At 51.2% G+C, this 17,118-nt stretch overlaps 1 protein-coding gene across 1 annotated transcript in view; it reads left to right on the plus strand.

Annotated features, from left to right (window-relative positions):
- Positions 1–17,118, plus strand: part of ANKRD11 (ankyrin repeat domain containing 11) — a 128,059-nt gene that overhangs the window by 12,335 nt on the left and 98,606 nt on the right. The window contains exon 2 of the mRNA XM_054269418.1: positions 11,052–11,131. The gene's annotated coding sequence lies outside the window, so the exon portion shown is untranslated. The remainder of the gene's footprint in view (positions 1–11,051; positions 11,132–17,118) is intronic.

Genomic DNA, 17,118 nt, shown 5'->3' on the forward strand with positions numbered 1-17,118 from the left:
AGCACGTGGATGCTTCCCCATGCAGATGGGCTCACAGTTATTTCTTGGTGCTTTACAGGGGAATTGGGTAACACTTTGTTCTGTAATGCAGGATGAAGAAACCCAGCATGTTTTTCTGTAATGGTAACATCCTATTTCAGGCGTTGGGAGGAGGAAGGGCTCAGGGGGGAGGCAGGGCTGAAGCAAAGCTTTGTTTTCCTAGACCCACACACCAGATTTTAGTATCTGTGCCTTTGGTGGGTGCTGGGAGTGTTACAAATAAACTGGTTTTTGAGGTGTGTGAGCTCAGTCCAGTGGGTGCTGGGGGTGTGGAGGAACCTTGGTTGTAGAGATCCCCTATGCATTTCTGTGTCTTTCACTGGCTGATGTTGGTGCTCTTTTGCTGCTCATGAAGGGTGAATGGGATTCACAGTCTGAGGCCATTCTGATTTTAATACAAGTCTGAAAAATAGCTTGCCTCTACTCAGGACTTCTGGGTCTTGTGAGTAGACTTTCTGCATTTTTGCTTTATTTTTCCTCTCCTTTTCTGCCTGTTGCCCTGTGAGTACTCAGAATTGAGCATTTGAGTTCCCCAGTGGCACATCTGGGGTTCCCAAATGCACCTCTGCAGGTAGATAGGGGAAGCAATCTGCATCCAGGCTCTGCCGTCTCTGAGCTCTTGGGTGGCACAGCCAGAATACCTGGCAATCTATGAAATAATAAAGTCTCTAAGTATTGATTACTCTCTAATTCATAGTTTTGCTTGTGTTTTATTCCATTTTTTGGACTCCTGGATCTGAGGCAGGGATCCCTGCACACCTGCCAGGTGTTTTTCCCAAAGGTGTGTCCCTGAAGGCTTGGTGACGAATGGCACTGTTGTAGGTAGAAGTTAATGTGACTAAGTCACCTTTTGTGGCCTGGGAATGGACTCCTGCACCTGATAATTGGGTTAAACGTTGGCTCCTGGTAGCCAGGAGAGCAGAGAGGCTTTGGTGGCCATTGAGGTGTTTGGCTGCCTTGGGAGCTTCACTTTGAGGATTTTCTTCATTGGGATTTGGAGTGCCAGGACAAGGGAATGGCTCCCACTGCCAGAGGAAAGGGTTAGATGGGATATCAGGGTTAAATCCTTCCCTGGCAGGGTGGGCAGGCCCTGGCACAGGTGCCCAGAGCAGCTGTGGCTGCCCCTGGATCCCTGGCAGTGCCCAAGGCCAGGCTGGACAGGGCTGGGAGCACCTGGGACAGTGGAAGGTGTCCCTGCCATGGCAGGGGGATGGCACTGGATGAGCCTTTGGATCCCTTCCAGCCCAAACCATTCCATGATGTTGTTCATGTTCACTCGCTTGGGTTTGGCCAGCAGCTGATGCTGCTTTACCAGCACTCACAGAAAAGGGTCAGCTGCAGGTAAAGCATAAAGCCAAACTTGTTCTGCTCCTTTCAGTCTCTTGGACACTAGGACTGGCTTTGAGCCCCTCGTCCCATGTTGTGCCATGAGCACGGCTTTGAATTTATCTCCAGTAATTGTGCCAGAGATCTGGGAGTGAAGAGCACTTTTAATGCATTGCTGTTCCCCAAAAATGGTGCAAATCAGGATGAGCTGGGGGGTGGGGAGGTTAGAGGAGCTGCCTCGTGTGCAGCCGTGGGAAGAGGGATTTCTTCAGGGAATGGGTGAATTGTTTCCTTCTGCTCTGAGCGGCCTTTTAATGAGCTGCCCTCTCCAGGGTGCAGAGAGATGAACCTCCCATGGCTATCTCCAGCCTGGGAGGCTTCCACCACATCGCTGCCTTCGGGTCCTTGGAGCTAAAAATACATCCCTGCTGCACAGCAGACTGCAGGCACGTTAATCTGCTCCTTTAGGAAGGAGGCTCGTGCTGCTGGCTGAGCTGCTGTGGAAATTTTATTTTTGCTGTGCAGCGTTACCAGCTTTCTTCTTGCAGCGGAAAAATGTCGTGGAAATCATTGTTCTGCTTGGAATTCCCTCTCTGACAACAATAGCAGCAGTGGGGTGGGGTGCTTTGGAATTGTTTAGTGAGCAGAAGTTTTGGAGGAGCGAGCTCTCCCAGGCTGATGCCTCTGTGCTGTTCAGGAGCGTTCCCACCACTGGATTTTGGGGTTTTTCTGACCCTTCCTGCCTCTTCCAGAGCAGCTCTGTGGGAGCTGGCTTCCTCTGCCACCTTCCCCCATCCAGCTGGGCTCGTTTGGCTGTTATTGAACCCATTTTTCCTGGGATGAGAGGAACGGGATCCTGCCAGGCTGACACCTCAGAGCCCTCCTGGAGTTACTGCTGCCTCTGAGCAGCGCTTCATCCCCAGGCAGGCACAGCTCGTGCCCTCCAGCCCTGCTGGAGCTCCAGCCTTCCTGGGGCAGGGATGCTGCCCCTCCTGCCTGCCTTTGTTCCCAGGTGCTTTGGGAACGTTTCAGGGCAGCAGCAGCAGCATGAGGGCTGATCCAGACCCAGCTCTGAGGGGCGGGAGCTGCGTTCTGATCCAGACCCAGCTCTGAGGGGCTGGAGCTGCGTTCTGATCCAGACCCAGCTCTGAGGGGCTGGAGCTGCCTTCTCTGCCTGCTGTTGAACAGCTCAGGGCTGATTCTCCTCACGAGTTCCAACTTGAGCTGTGCTCTGGGTGCCATGGGGCGTTTGAGGTCTGGGCTGGTGCAGCACAGGCGTTTCGTAAGCAGCAGCAGCAGCTTTGTTTTCTCCCTGCTCCACGAGGAGCTTTGGCCTCTCCACTATTTAACATTCAGAGTGTATTCCCCTCCTTTGATGTTTGGCTTACCTTGACGGGCTGGGCTGGTTCAGCCTGGAGAAGAGAAGGTTCTGGGCAGACCTTGGAGCCCCTTGCAGCGATGGAGGGGCTCCAGGAGAGCTGGAGAGGGAGTCTGGACCAGGGCCTGGAGTGGCACAACAGGGAGGACTGGCTTCACACTGAAAGGAGGAAGGATTTACCTTGGATATCAGGAGTAAGGTTTTGGCTGAGAGGGTGGTGAGGCCCTGGCACAGAGTGTGGCTGCCCTGGATCCAAGGCCAGGCTGGATGGGGCTTGGAACAGCCTGGGGCAGTGGAAGGTGTCCCTGCCCATGATGGGTGGCACTGGATGGGCTTTGAGGTCCCTTCCAACCCAAACCATCCCTTGGTGTTGGCTCAGGAGCTCACCTGCTGCACCAGGCTCTGTTTTCCCTGGCTGTGCTGCCTTGCTGCTGCTCATTAGCACAGGCTCAGTCACAAGCTGCTCAGACAGCCTGAACCATTTGTAAGGAAACTGTCTTTAAAATATGGATGGCATTAGAGGGACTCAGGCTTAAAATTAGAAACTGTTTATGATGCACAGTTGTAGTTGTTTACCTTGAACCATAATTATCTTATTTCCTGAGTTAAAAACGTCACGTCAGCTTGCTGAAGCAAGATTTGATGACAAAGGAATTGTTTTTAGCCACCAGCAGAGCAAAGAACACTTCAAAATGTGCGTCTAAATATGATTTTATAACCCAAAGTGTACCACACTGAGGATTTTAAATTGGCTCTGGAAGTTGCGTGGGTTTATGGGTCGGCCATTTGGCCGGGGATCAAGGCCTGGGTTTAATCCTGACTCTGTCCTTTTGTCCTCTGAGCGTTTTCCTTGCCTCCCTCTGTGCCGTTTGTTTGGCTGGGCCGGGCCCTGCCTGGGGTGCAGGGCTGTGTGCTGGGGCTCCCCCACCCTCCAGCCTGGCCCCTGGGGCAGGGAGTGCTGCCCAGGGGAGCTGGGGGGTTCCTGATGGACTGCCAGGCTCAGCTGGGCATGGGGAGCTGGGGGGTTCCTGATGCACTGCCAGGCTCAGCTGGGCATGGGGAGCTGGGGGGTTCCTGATGGACTGCCAGGTTCAGCTGGGCATGGGGAGCATTGGGGGGTTCCTGATGGACTGCCAGGCTCAGCTGGGCATGGGGAGCATTGGGGGGTTCCTGATGGACTGCCAGGCTCAGCTGGGCATGGGGAGCATTGGGGGGTTCCTGATGCACTGCCAGGTTCAGCTGGGCATGGGGAGCTGGGGGGTTCCTGATGGACTGCCAGGTTCAGCTGGGCATGGGGAGCATTGGGGGGTTCCTGATGCACTGCCAGGCTCAGCTGGGCATGGGGAGCATTGGGGGGTTCCTGATGGACTGCCAGGCTCAGCTGGGCATGGGGAGCATTGGGGGGTTCCTGATGCACTGCCAGGCTCAGCTGGGCATGGGGAGCATTGGGGGGTTCCTGATGGACTGCCAGGTTCAGCTGGGCATGGGGAGCTGGGGGGTTCCTGATGCACTGCCAGGTTCAGCTGGGCATGGGGAGCTGGGGGGTTCCTGATGGACTGCCAGGCTCAGCTGGGCATGGGGAGCTGGGGGGTTCCTGATGCACTGCCAGGCTCAGCTGGGCATGGGGAGCATTGGGGGGTTCCTGATGCACTGCCAGGCTCAGCTGGGCATGGGGAGCATTGGGGGGTTCCTGATGGACTGCCAGGCTCAGCTGGGCATGGGCAGCTCTGCAGTGCCCAGGGGAGAAGCTGGGCACCAGCAGCTGGGCAGGAACAGACCCTGCATCCCTCGATCCCCCCTGAGCAGCTGGGGCACCTCCATGGGCACAGACAGACGCGTGACTTCCTTATTTTAGCATTATTACCGATTGCTGCATTTCCTTATTTCGTTGTTGAGCAGTGCTCTCTGATCCCTGTGGCTCGGTGGCCTGTGCCCTCCTCACACCCTTTTCCAGCCCGGATTTCTGTCCCCTGAGTGAGGCAGCTGCTCCTCACCTGTGCCTGGTGTGCCAGGATGCTCCTGCCTCAGGAGAATGGGAAGTGGGAGGGGAGCAGCTTCTTTAATGATGACAACTGCTACTTAAACCTGTTCAGGGCTTAGAATAGAAAGGAAAAAAGATCAGTGGAAGCTGTAGGTGCTTTCAATGTATGTGGGATTTTTAAGGAATCTTTTTATTCTGACCTTAACTTGCCAGGCCCCAGACAATAGGGGAGGGATGCTGTGTGGAAATCAGGGAGGTGCTTCCTTTCAGCTCTTTCTTTGCTGTGTAATTTGAGGCGGTTGTAAGGCACTTGTAACTCAGGAATTGTAGACTTGAGCACATTCTACAATTACATTTTTCATGTTGCTTTCTGGGGACCTCCAGGATTGTCCAGCCAGGTAACGGTGTCTGATCCTGCATAGCTGGGTGTGGGGCTGCATATTCCTAAAAAACCTGTAGCTGAGTTGTTGAATTGTCTGGTGGTAACACTCCTGTCACCACAGAGAGTTTCCTTGGCTGGGGAAGTGACGTTCAGCCAGCTCAGAATCCAGCCAGGAGCCACTCCATGGATGTTTGCTGTGTTTTTGTCTCTGTGAGTGAGCCTGTCTGTTCCTGAAGGCTGAACAGGGACTTCCTTGACTCCTCCCTGGCTAATTAGCGTGCTTTAAAATGGGATGCTTGCATCTTTTTCACCAATCAGCGTGCAGAAAGGAAAGGAAATAGTTCAGATATTAATAGTAACCCGTATCCAATTTGCCATGGAATTACACGGATGCAAACGTCTGGGACTGCAGAGGTGACAAATGTGTCTGTCTGTCACTCTTTTCTCTTGAAAAATGGAATTTTCTCCGTGTGTTAAAGCTGGGCACAGAGTAAGCAATGCAGATTCATTTTGAAAAGGAGTGGGGCTCGTTGTGGCCCCGTGGCATCACTCACCCTGCTGCTCCCTGAGGAGGAGGTGCTGGGGCAGCTGAGTGGGGCTTGGCGAGGGCACAGGCAGGGATGTGCTTGTGCCACCTCACCTGTGTTCAGGAGCAGTGGAAAGGAGCAGGAGCCTGAGCTGTGAGCTCACCTGAAATTATGGCTTTAATCCTAGAACACATCCACCCTTCCTGCCTTCACTGGGTTGGTGAAGTTCAACATCCTGGAGCTCAATCCCCATTCCTGGAAGTGTCCGAGGATGGGCTGGAAGGGGCTTGAGTAACCTGGGATAGTGGAAGGTGCCCAAGGTGGGGCAGGAACAAGACTAAATTTGAGTTCCCTTCCAACCCAAACCATTCTGTGGTTCTGTGATGCCATCACAGATTGTGACCTCCCCAAAGTCACTGCAGATCTCCAAAAAGCTTGGTCATTGCTGAATTCAGGCTTCTGTCAAGCCCCATTCCTGGGGACAGCCTTGTCCATGGCAGACTTTTAGTTAAAACTCCTAAAGCACAATTTGTTTTCCCAGCAATCACATCTTTGCTGCCCTTTGTGCTTATTGCAGTGGCACAAATTAAACCTTGGGCTCTTCAGCCTACACAAGTGTCTGTGTTTTTGGTACAGTATCAGCTTATTTTGTATTTTTTTATCAAGTAGCATAGACAACACAAGCTTTAAAAACTGTAGATCTCAGCATACATCTTATCTGCAGGGCAAAATAAAGGAACTTCAAGAATATATCACCTACTTTCGTTCTGAAAGCCATCTAATTAAATTTTACTTGATGCTACAGTTTTGTCACAATCAAACATGCTGAAAGGTGGATTTTTAAATTTTTTTTTTTTTTTTAGGACTGGTGGAATTCTCTGTGTGCTTTGGCTTTCCACTTGGGTACCTGCCGCTGTTTGAGCGTAGCTGGGTTGTGATTGCTGTGGGGATATTCATAAATTGCAGTGAAAGGCAGGTCCTGGAGCTCACCCCGTGCTGGAATCTCTCTGGGAAGGGTGGGGACGTGAGGGTTTGCCCTGTGTGTGCCTGGGGGTGGCTGTGCTGGCAGCCCCTGATAGGCTGCAGGGGTATTTATCTCAAATTTATGGGGATTTCTTGGAAACAACTCTTTATCCTGCTTCAGAGAGCATAGCACACACCTCTTCTTTTCCTCCTCTTCCTAGGGAGTCCTGAGCTGCATGGAGTGCTCTGAGGGTGCTTTTCCAGGTTCCTAAAGGGAAATTCCATCAATCTGATGATCTGTGTGCAGTGTCCATCCCTTGAGGGGCCAGCAGAGCTTTCCTGCTGTGCTGGGCTTGGCTGTTCTGGCTCTCCCTGGGGTGGGACAGGCATTTCTGCTCTGTTTCTCTATAGGTGGCACATTTTCTTGCCCAATTCCCAGCAGAAGGAACCCATGGGTATTTATGGGAGATATCTGTGGGGTTTGTAGTGCTGCTGCTTGTGGGTTCTTCCCCCAGTCCCCAGCTGTATATATAAGAAAATAAAGATAGTGTAGAAAGTAATCTTGCCCCTAAGGAGTTGCAGCTGGGCCAATTATCAAAGATTAGGAACAGGCCTGGCTTTAACAGGCCACAGGTGTAAGCAATGAGAAGAAGATGCTATAAAAGAGTGGGGTGGTGTTGAGAGGGGAGCTGGAGTCAGTGGCTGCTTTGTGGAGAGGAAAGAGTCAGTGCTCTGAGGAGCTGCCCAGGAGGAACACCAAGGTATGGAACTTTTGTGATAAGGAGATAACAGCATGGAACCCCTGCAATGGGATGGCAACACTCAGTCTCAGTTTTCTTAGGTTCTAGAATTACAGTGGGATTTCAGCATTTTCCCCCATTTCAGCAGGTGAAAGCTCTGGCTGTGCTCTGTCAGGCTGTGCCTGGGGAGTGCATTGGAGAACACTTGCAAATTTCCCCTCCCTCCACATTTGCTGTAGTTGTTCCCCCTGGTTGTGCGTGGGAGGTGATGGGGCTGCTCTGGGAGCAGGAGCTCCGTGGGTCTGGGGTGCTCCCATGGGTGTCTTTTCTCTGCAGCCCTCAGAGAGATGCCTCATTGAAATTCTGTGTCTTCCTGGAATTACTCTGAGGGAAGCAGATGAGTGCTGTGGAAAAAGGTTCTCTTGTTCCCCAGAGAGATTTTATCCATTCAAAAGTTGGTCTAAACCAGAATCTAAATCTCAGATATCCTCTTACGCTGCTTAGTTCTGGGTCTCTGTAAAATCTGAATTGATGCAGGTCTGACTTGGGGCCCAAATCCAACTCCTTCCCTCAAAGAAACACTAATGGTGGGGCCACATTTGTGGGGATTGGCCTCTGGATTTCCTGGGATGAGGCAGCAGCAGTGGCTCCTTTCCTGCTCCCTGTAAAATGGAGATTTAAGCAGAACCTTTCTGCATTATGGATCAAATTTAGCAACACCGAGGGGTATGAAACCACTGAATCTCAAGCACATTTTTCATGGGGACTCTGAATAAACCAGAGAACTGGTTTGTTCTTTCAAGGAAGCCAATTCCCACCTTGCTGCTGGGACCACTTGGTGTTGCTGCCACATCCCAGCTGCTCTGGAGTGAAGAGTCTACAGCTAATGTCAGTATTTTTCAGGTCACAGCTTGGGATTGTAAGGCATTTTCCATCTTCACATGCTAATTTCTGTGGAGTTACAAGATACCCTTTCATTAAGGAGGCTTGAATTATGTAATTCCCAATGTTTTCAATGGAATGCTGGCAGGAGCTGCACGCTGTGCTCTGAATGTGGAGTCCTGATCTGTGTGTGGGTGCAGCAGGAATCACTGATTCAGGGAGGTGCTGAGGGACCCTGTGGTCAGTGTTAAGATCATGTTGGTAGGAAAATGTAGAAATTTAAACTTTTTTGTATTTATTTTGGTAGAACTGTCTGCTCTCCCAGAGTTTTCAAGTTGCTTTGTGTTAACAGAAAATAAAGTGTCCCAAGTCTTGCAAGACTGACCCTGCTTTAAAGCAGAACCTGGCCACGTTGAGCTCTTGGTAATTCGGTGTTTGTATGACCATTTCAAGGCGCAGGCAGAGCAGCTGTGCACTGCAGGGGCTCCTGTGCAGGACCATGAGCTCAGGGTTGGAGCCTTGTCCATGGTCAGCCCTGCAGGATCCCAGGAGGGACAAGGGCAGTGATGGTACTTTGTGAAGTGGTACATTTTCATCAGCTAAAGCTGAGGAAATGGGATGGCTAGATGTGTTTATTAATTATAATGTGGCTGTTGGAAGTGGAGTTGGGTTTAAATTGCAATGTTGGATTCCGTGCAGCAGGAACGTTGTGTGAGTGACCCGACCACGTACAGCCAGAGAGGCTGTGCTGGGCATCTCCCACTGGAGGGTTTGCTGCATTCCTAAGTGATTTGATAACAATTTCATTAAAAAATGGTGCCATGTTCCTTGTGGAAATTACTTGGCTCACGTGTGGTCGCTGTTTCAGCGTTACGATGCTTTCTGTATGTTTATGTGTGAGCCAAGGAATGAACAAATCTGCTGTATGTGGGCCAGCAAGCAGCTGTAAATAGACCTTGAAAATGGTCTGTCAGTGTCCTGGGACTGATCTCTGTAGACTTTTTGGTCATTTTGATCACAGTTGTTGCCCAGAGAAGTGGCCTAGGCCGGGTTGGAGCAGCCTGGGCCAGTGGAAGGTGTCCCTGCCCATGAGAGGGGATGGAATGGGATGGACTTTGGGGTCCTTCCAACTCAGACCATTCCGTGGTTCCCTGACAGTCACTGCTGTCAGCAAGCAGCACTGCTGCAGTTCCAGACAATGCAGTTGGAAGTTCAGCTGTTTCCCCCCACTTTCTCTCCTATTGCTGTTGAAATGCTATTTGGTGATGTGACTGTTACTATGGAGAAGAGGATGAGGGAGCAGGGGAATCCTGCTGGAAAAGGTGCTGTGCAAGCACTGCCATGTGGTCCACAGGGCTGCATTCCCATCAGGGATCCCTCAGTGCCCCAGGGCTCCTTGGCCTTGGAAGAGTCCACGAGGTCGCCATGTGTCTGCATCTCCTTTACTCTTCTAAAAGAAAAATGCCAGAAAATTTCCGTTTTGCTCATCTGGAGAAGTTTACCTGCTGTAGGATTCCTTTCTTTGAGTCAGGACCCTGGGCTTTCACATCTTCCTCTGGGTTTTGGGGTTTATTTTGGCCTGTTCTTCCACTGAGGTTCCCAAGAGTTCCCCGAGCCCAGCTGGAAGCAGCTCTGCCCTGGATGCAGCTGCCTTGCTCATCTGGACATCTTCCCTTTGGCTTCTCATTGGGCAGTGAAAGTTTCCCAAAACAAACAAGGCTCTCCCAGGGTTCCTGATCTCCTGCACTGTGTGTCAGTCCCAGCTGGGCTCAGAGCCTCTCCTGGATGGTTCTTGGGAGGAACCATCCCCTTGGAAAGCAGCTGTCCAAATCCAGTGCATCAGGGAGGTTGTTTGTGAGGTGGCGAGCGGTGGTAAAGCATAAAACTGTCACGAGCTCTGAGAGGGAAGAAATTCAGATTTTCTCAGTGTAACTGGAGCATGGGGGGTCGCTGTGTCCCTCAGTGTGGTCTGCAGTGCTCAGAGGTGGGATGGAATGGGGATTTTGGGGGATTTGGCATGAGCTGGCAGCTCACCCTTTCACCAGTTTGAGCAGACCAGAATAACATCACTGGGGCTGGGGAAGGCCCAGTGCTCCCAGTGCCTCAGGGTGCTCATTTCCATCCCCGTGGGTCCCTCCCCATCCCACTGAGCTCCCTCAGCTTGGGAACAGTGAGGAGTGCAGGTTCTGGGCTAGGAACCTGCCAGGCCTTTCATGTGTGCCAGTTAATGAGTGTAATTCCCCTTTGCCTTGGGTGCTCAGAGCTCCTGCTGGTTCCTGCCCTGCATCAGAAACTCCACTTTGGGAATTGGGAGCTGGAAAAACATCCTTGAAAGTACAGCAAGAGCTGGTCAGAGAAACCCCAAAAAAACCAACTTAGGGCTTTGTAATAGATTCACTGCTATTGAGAGCAAAGGTGTGCTTGGAAAAAGAGCGCTTGTGCCATGGGTAATTCCATGGGGGTTGTTGGGAAAGGTGAATTCCTGGCTCAGGAGCTCCTTCTGGCCCTGCCTGTCTCTGGGTTTGGGGGTGACACCCCCTCATTTGTAAATAAAATGCCTCTGAGCCCACCCAGATGGCTCCAGGAACCTTGAAGCAGGTGATTTTTAAAAAAAGCTATTATCAGAAAGTTATGGAAGAAGGTGGATGCTTGGCTGAGCTTCCACTCCTTCCTTTATTCCTGTGTTTGTGCAGAGTTGTTATCAGGAAGTTTATTTGTGGATTAGGCAAGGGTTTGTACTTGGTAACCTTCATGTACTCAAATCCCGTGTGCGTGTTGTGAATAAAATTCACTTGTTTTAATTTTCTAATGAACAAATTCCTGTGTTTTTCAGATTACACTGCGTTTTTGGGACACACCTCTGTTGGATTTTAATATATGTCCTGTGAAGAACAGCTTTCAGCTATGGAATCGGTAAATATTGACTTTGCTTCTGTCCAAAATTTCTGGTTTATTCCCTCACAAGTGCTCGTGTCTCTGTTGGACTGTTTGGTTTTTCCTTTTTCAAATGTTTTTCTTTATTTTCTGAAATTCGAAGGCAAAAAATTGCAAGTTCTATGGCATATATAAAAGGTACTAACTGAGACTATTTTGGGAGTTGTCTGTAGTCCTGAGATGTCTTTTTAATTTTAGAAAATTTTGAATATAGCAAGTTTTTCTCTGACCTCAGTGAAATAAAAGTGAACTTTCCTGCGTGGGCAGTTCCAGCACAGGTTTGCCCAGCAGACTGTGCAGCTTGTTGGTGCTGCTGACTGCTGAGTATTAAATAATACCTCTTTCTTTCTCTTTGCTTTCAAAATGCCTTGAAAAAAACCCAAAGTCTCTTAAGTTTCCCAGTGTTATGTCTCCTTGTGATTAGCCTAATTGAAACAGATGGCACCTACGTTTCATTTTGGGCAGAGAAACCTCCCAATCTGCTGAGACTACAGTTGGATGCAGTGTTAGGATTCAACTTTTTGGGAGCATTAACAGATGCAGAAATAACAGGCTGTGGTAGAGTGGAGTTTAGGGGGAAAAATGAGATTTTGGCCTCTGTTTTGTGCGAGCGGATGGGAGAGGCTGGTGCTGCCCTGGAAATCCTGGTGGTGTGGCTGGAGCCACAGACAGGGGATTGTTCTGGCTGGGTTGTTTTGCTGTGTTGGTGGTTTGATGTGTGGTGGGGGCTGTTCTGGCTGGGTGTTGGTGGTTTGGTGTGCTGGGAGATGAGCAGGGGGCTGTTGTGGCTGGGTTTTTGGGTGTTTTTGCTGTGTTGGTGGTTTGGTGTGGTGGGAGATGAATGGGGGACTGTTCTGGCTGGGTGTTTTTACTGTGCTGGTGGTTTGGTTTGGTGTGGTGGGAGATGAGCAGGAGGCTGTTCTGGTTGGGTTTTTGGGTGTTTTTGCTGTGCTTTTGGTTTGGTTTGGTGTGGTGGGAGCTGAGCAGAGCTGGGTGGGCAGTGCCTGTGTGGGGCTCAGGGTCACCCCCAGCATGGCCAGAAATCCTTTGGAGAAGGCTCCCAGTGGATCATAGAGAGCGTGGCTCCTGCCTTGGGGCCCTGGGTCCTTGGCTGACCTCTGGGTTCAGAGGGATTATTTGTGATGAGGTTGTCAGCACGAGGAAGGGGAGCTGCTCAGTGTGTGCAGCCCTGCCTCTGCAGGCTGAGAAGTGTCTTCTGTCCTGGATTTTGAGGAAAAAATAATTAAGAATCGTTGTGTATAGTGTGGCCGTGATAATTTGGAAGTATTCAGATGCAGACAAGATGTTATTTCAGCTTCCCCTGGTGAATATTAATAGCAGGAGAAGCCTTTCACAGTAAGACAAAGCAGAGCAGGCATCGGTGACTCTGGCAGTGTTGTTAGGTAATTAAAGTGTATCAGGTGTGAGCCCTTTTCCTGGCGTGTGTGGAGCTCTGCCCTCCTTCCTGGGAGCTCTGCAGGGCCCGGAAAAACCCAGCTCAGCCCTGGCATCAATTATAAATCAGGCTGGTTGCTGTTTGCTGCCCGTTTTATTTCGTAGCTGGGGACAAAGGCTTTTCCTTCAGAGTTTTGGAGTAAGTGGTGTTGGGCTTTCTGAATGCAAACTGTCCTTTTCAAACCAGGCTAACAAAAACTTACCCAAAATTCAGGTGTGTTTGCTCAGCCCTGTTTGGAAGGGTTTGCTTGAAGCCAGCCAGGTCATTGCAGAGTCATGGAATGGTTTGGGTTGGAAGGACCTTAAAGCACATCTGGTTCCACCTCCCACCATGGGCAGGGACACCTTCCCCTGCCCCAGGCTGCTCCCAGCGCTGGACGCTGGCAGGGGTGGGGCAGGCACAGCTTGTCTGGGCAGTGCTGCTTTTGCTGCTGGCAGCAGGAGTGGCTGCAGCGCTCTGGGCTTGTCCTGCCCTGGGGTGACCCCACTGCACCCCAGCCCTGCACCCCAGCCCTGTCACAGCTGGCTGGTGCCACCCCGTGTCCCCACACCTTCCCGGGCATGCAGAGGGGTCAAGGCTTCCTCCCAGCTGTGCTGGTGCTGTGGCAGGGCTGTCTCAGGGAGCTCCTGGTGAATATGCAGGTGTGGGATTAAAGGGATGAATGAGGAGCAGAATTGCTTTCCGAGCTGCAGCCCTGCTCTGACCTCCCGAGAAGGGCAGATTGTAAAGCTGGGACCTGGAGTGGAAAAGCAATTACAATACACTGCCAGCATTGAATTGTCCTCACAAAGTCAGATGCTGCAATAATGGCAGCGTTGTTTAGCTGGAACGTGACTTCACTTAACTGCTCGCTGTTTTTCTATTAATGCTCTGAAACGTGTTCACAAACAGCTCTCAGCTCTGGCTGCTCTGGGGAAATGGAGCTCACTGTTCCACCAGGAGGGTATTTCTCTGCAGGAGCTGTTCTTCTGAGCTTGCTGCCTTTTATTCCTGTGTGTTTCAGTTCTCACCCCTTCCAGATGAGAGGGGCTGGAGGATAAGATAACCCCATGGCAGTGCAGTGTGCATTGTAGGGTGTTGGTCATTGTGGGGCCTGGGAGAGCTTTCCATGGGGTCCCGGGGTGTGGAAGTGTTGGCTTTTGGGTTCAGAAGCTGGTGTGTTCTGAAGCAGGGCCTGGCGAGGGGAAGCTACGAACAAGGGGGATTAACAGTCTGAGAAAGCTGGGACTGTGGGAGAGGAGACACTGGAGAGACCTCCAGAGCTTCTTCCCATGCCTTGAGGGGCTCCAGGAGAGCTGGAGAGGGACTTTGGGCAAGGGATGGAGGGACAGGACACAGGGAATGGCTCCCACTGCCAGAGGGCAGGGATGGGTGGGATATTGGGAAGGAATCCTTCCCTGTGAGGGTGGCAGGCCCTGGCACAGGTGCCCAGAGCAGCTGGGGCTGCCCTGGATCCCTGGCAGTGCCCAAGGCCAGGCTGGACATTGGGATTTGGAGCACCTGGGACAGTGGAAGGTGTCCCTGCCATGGCAGGGGTGGGAATGAGATGAGCTTGGAGATCCCTTCCAACCCAAACAATTCCATGGCTCAGTGCAGCATTAAAGAAGCAGAGTTGTGTGGTTGTGGGTTTGCTGACTTGTGCTGGAGCCTTTCTCTGGTTAAAACAGGGATTTTGGAGGCTCCCTGAAGCAGCTGGGAGGCTCTCCAGGTGCAGGTTAGCCCAGAGCGTTTCTGCAGAGCCAGTCTGGGTTTGTTCTGCTGTGTGGGGCTGGGGGGAGCACCCCAGCTCCTGCCCTGTCCCCCTGTGTGTGGGGTGGGTCTGCACGGCCCTCAGGAGCACTGAGTGTTTGTGTGGCTGTGCTCTGGAGGGACACAGACTAAATTTAACTGTTAAACCCCTGTCTTCACTGCCGGCAGAGGTTAAGCAGAGGTGGCTTAACTGGGAGCCTGGAGTTCTTTGTGGGTCAAACAAGCCTTGAGTTTTGGGACGCAAAACCCTGCTGAGACCTATGGGAAAGAGCTTTAAATCCTTTCCCCTGTCCCCATGAAAAAGCTGCTTTTTCAACTGTAATCTCAGCACAAGCATTTGCTTTGAGTGCTTGAATTGCTGCTTTTACAGTTCTCTGTATTTTCCTAGAATTTGTTAAATTGCCAGCGTTATTCACATGGCACTTTTGGCAGGTGCCACCTACATGCCCTCAGTTTGAAGGTACCTTTCAGGAGCAGTGTAGGTAGGGAGGCTCCTCTCCTGCATGTCAGATGTTGGAGAGCGCAGCACTTCCATTAATTCACTTTCCCTGACCTTTCCACTGCTAATAAGCCAAGCTGGAGCACAATGCAGCACCTTAATGAACAGACCTGAGCCGAGCAGGGGCTGCTTTGAAAAATGTCTTGCTTGACTTGTTCGTTGGGTGTAATTTTGGTCCATTTATTCACCATGGCACAGACACAGGGAGTTCTTGGTGAGAGCAACCCACAACCAAATACAGCCCTTTTCCTCCTTCCTCTAGTGTTTAGAACTGGAGAAAACCATGTCAATAACTGCTTGAAAAGAGCAAGATGGTTGGTTAGGCTTTTTCTCTGAATCTGCTTGGTTTTGAATAATTTTATTCTCTGGGGAGCTATACAGTGATCAGAAAAATCTCATTTTTAGAAGAAATATGCTTTTGAGTTAGGATTCTGTAGATTTATATCAGCTCATGTAATGTGCACTGAAAAATGCACACTTCTGGGTTATGAATTTTGTAGATTAAGATCAACTAATATGTAATGTACACTTAAAAATCCCGTTTGCATTTAGGAATGAGTTTATTAAGCAGACAGAGCATGGGATCATCATTTCCAGGAACTGCCAGGCTGTTTCACAGAGAAGGCTCCTGAGCCCCCCAGCCTGGGTGACACAGGGAAAATGGGGTTTTGGGGAAGGGGTCTGTGGGTTTCTTGACCAGTTCCTGTTCCATTGTTGTGCAGTGGTGCTCCTGGGTGTGACCTCTTGGGAAAGTAAAAGTGCTGGGGGCAGGTTGTGGGGTGGTGAGCAGGGTTTTATGTATTTATGGGTGTTCACAGGGCACCCAAGCGTGCTCTCGAGAGTTGTGGCCTCCGCCCTGAGGAAGTGGCACTGGCGGGGGGTGAAGTGGCAGCGTGACACACACATGGTGTGGCTGCCATCCCTTGTTTTCCAGAGGTGTCCATGGGCTGTGATTAAGGGCAGGTGATGCTCTTGGCAGCAGGAGGTGTTCCCACCTGGGGAGCTCACGGGCCAAAGGCCCACAGGGAGGACCAGGCTCTCTTTCCTGCTGTACTTGTGGAATGAAGCTTGGGGTGTTCTTGTTCCCTCCCCTTTTGTGCAGGTAATGGTGATCCTGAGGTTTTGATTTTCAGATCTCGAGTTCTTTAGGATTTGGTTATTTCAGTTCTTTTGAAGTGAGGGGAGTGGTTTTGAGTGCAGGGCATTCATGCCTGCCATGGGCATGGCTGAGGGAGATGCATCAGTGCCTTGGGCACCTTTAGTGGGGCTGCAGGTGGGACAGTCATTGTCCAAGGAGCAGGTCAGCTGCTGGACACCCTCTGAGGTGGGAATGAGGTGGGAATTGTGGCCCAGAGGTGTTCCCAGTATGAATTTATGGAAACCTTGTGTGGAAGGTGATTTGGCTGTGCCACCCAAGTGTCTGACACAAACAGGGAGGTGCAGCCTGGTCCTGTCATATGTGCCTTGAAAAATGGGAAGTCGTTATTGCTAGCAGAGGCAGAAGTGATGGATCTGCCTCACTGATAGCTCTTGGAAGGGGACTTCTTACAAAACCAGAAAACAATTCTAAAAATAAACCTGAAATGTTGGATTGCCCCATCCCTGGAAGTGTTCAAAGTGAGACTGGATGGAGCCTGCAGCACCCTGGTCTTGTGGAAGGTGTCCTGTCCGTGGCAGGGCTGGATGGGATGAGCTTTAGGGTCCCGTCCATCCCAAACCATCCTGCAGTTCCATGCTGAGGGTGGGGATGGGCAGCTGGCCTTAGCAATGTTTTTTCTTGGCTAAATTCTTGGCACAGCTTTGGTTTTGGAACAACAGGAGAACAAGGGCTGAGCTTTGCTGGCTCAGCCTCGTTCCTCCCTGGCTTAGGACTCGCTCAGGTGTTCCAGCAGCTTTTTTTGCTGCTGGGTGTTATCCCTGCTTGATGGTAGCTTGCTGGGCTTCTCCAGAAATGCAAAGCTGAATTGTGTTCAGCAAGTTCCTGCTTTAGGCAGTGTTTGACCTCGGGCTGTGACTGGCCAGGCTGATTGTTTCCAGTTGCTGGAGATGTGCAGGGAGAGGGGAGTTTTGGGTGTTTTGCAGGAACTTGGGGCCATGAAGGGAGTGAGGGGCCGTGGGCTGTGCCCACCATGGCAGAGGCTCCCAGGGCTGGAATTCCCAGAAGTGCTCCCTGTGCCTGGCTGTTTTGGGAAGCTGACACGCCTGGCTTCGGCCTCAGAAGTGGCTTTGGGTTGGTGGACAAACACTGAGAGCTGTGCTTTC

Source organism: Melozone crissalis, unplaced genomic scaffold (genome assembly GCF_028551555.1).
Source record: "Melozone crissalis strain CALT ecotype California unplaced genomic scaffold, PUWL_Pcris_2 ptg000007l_1, whole genome shotgun sequence".
Taxonomy (NCBI): domain Eukaryota; kingdom Metazoa; phylum Chordata; class Aves; order Passeriformes; family Passerellidae; genus Melozone; species Melozone crissalis.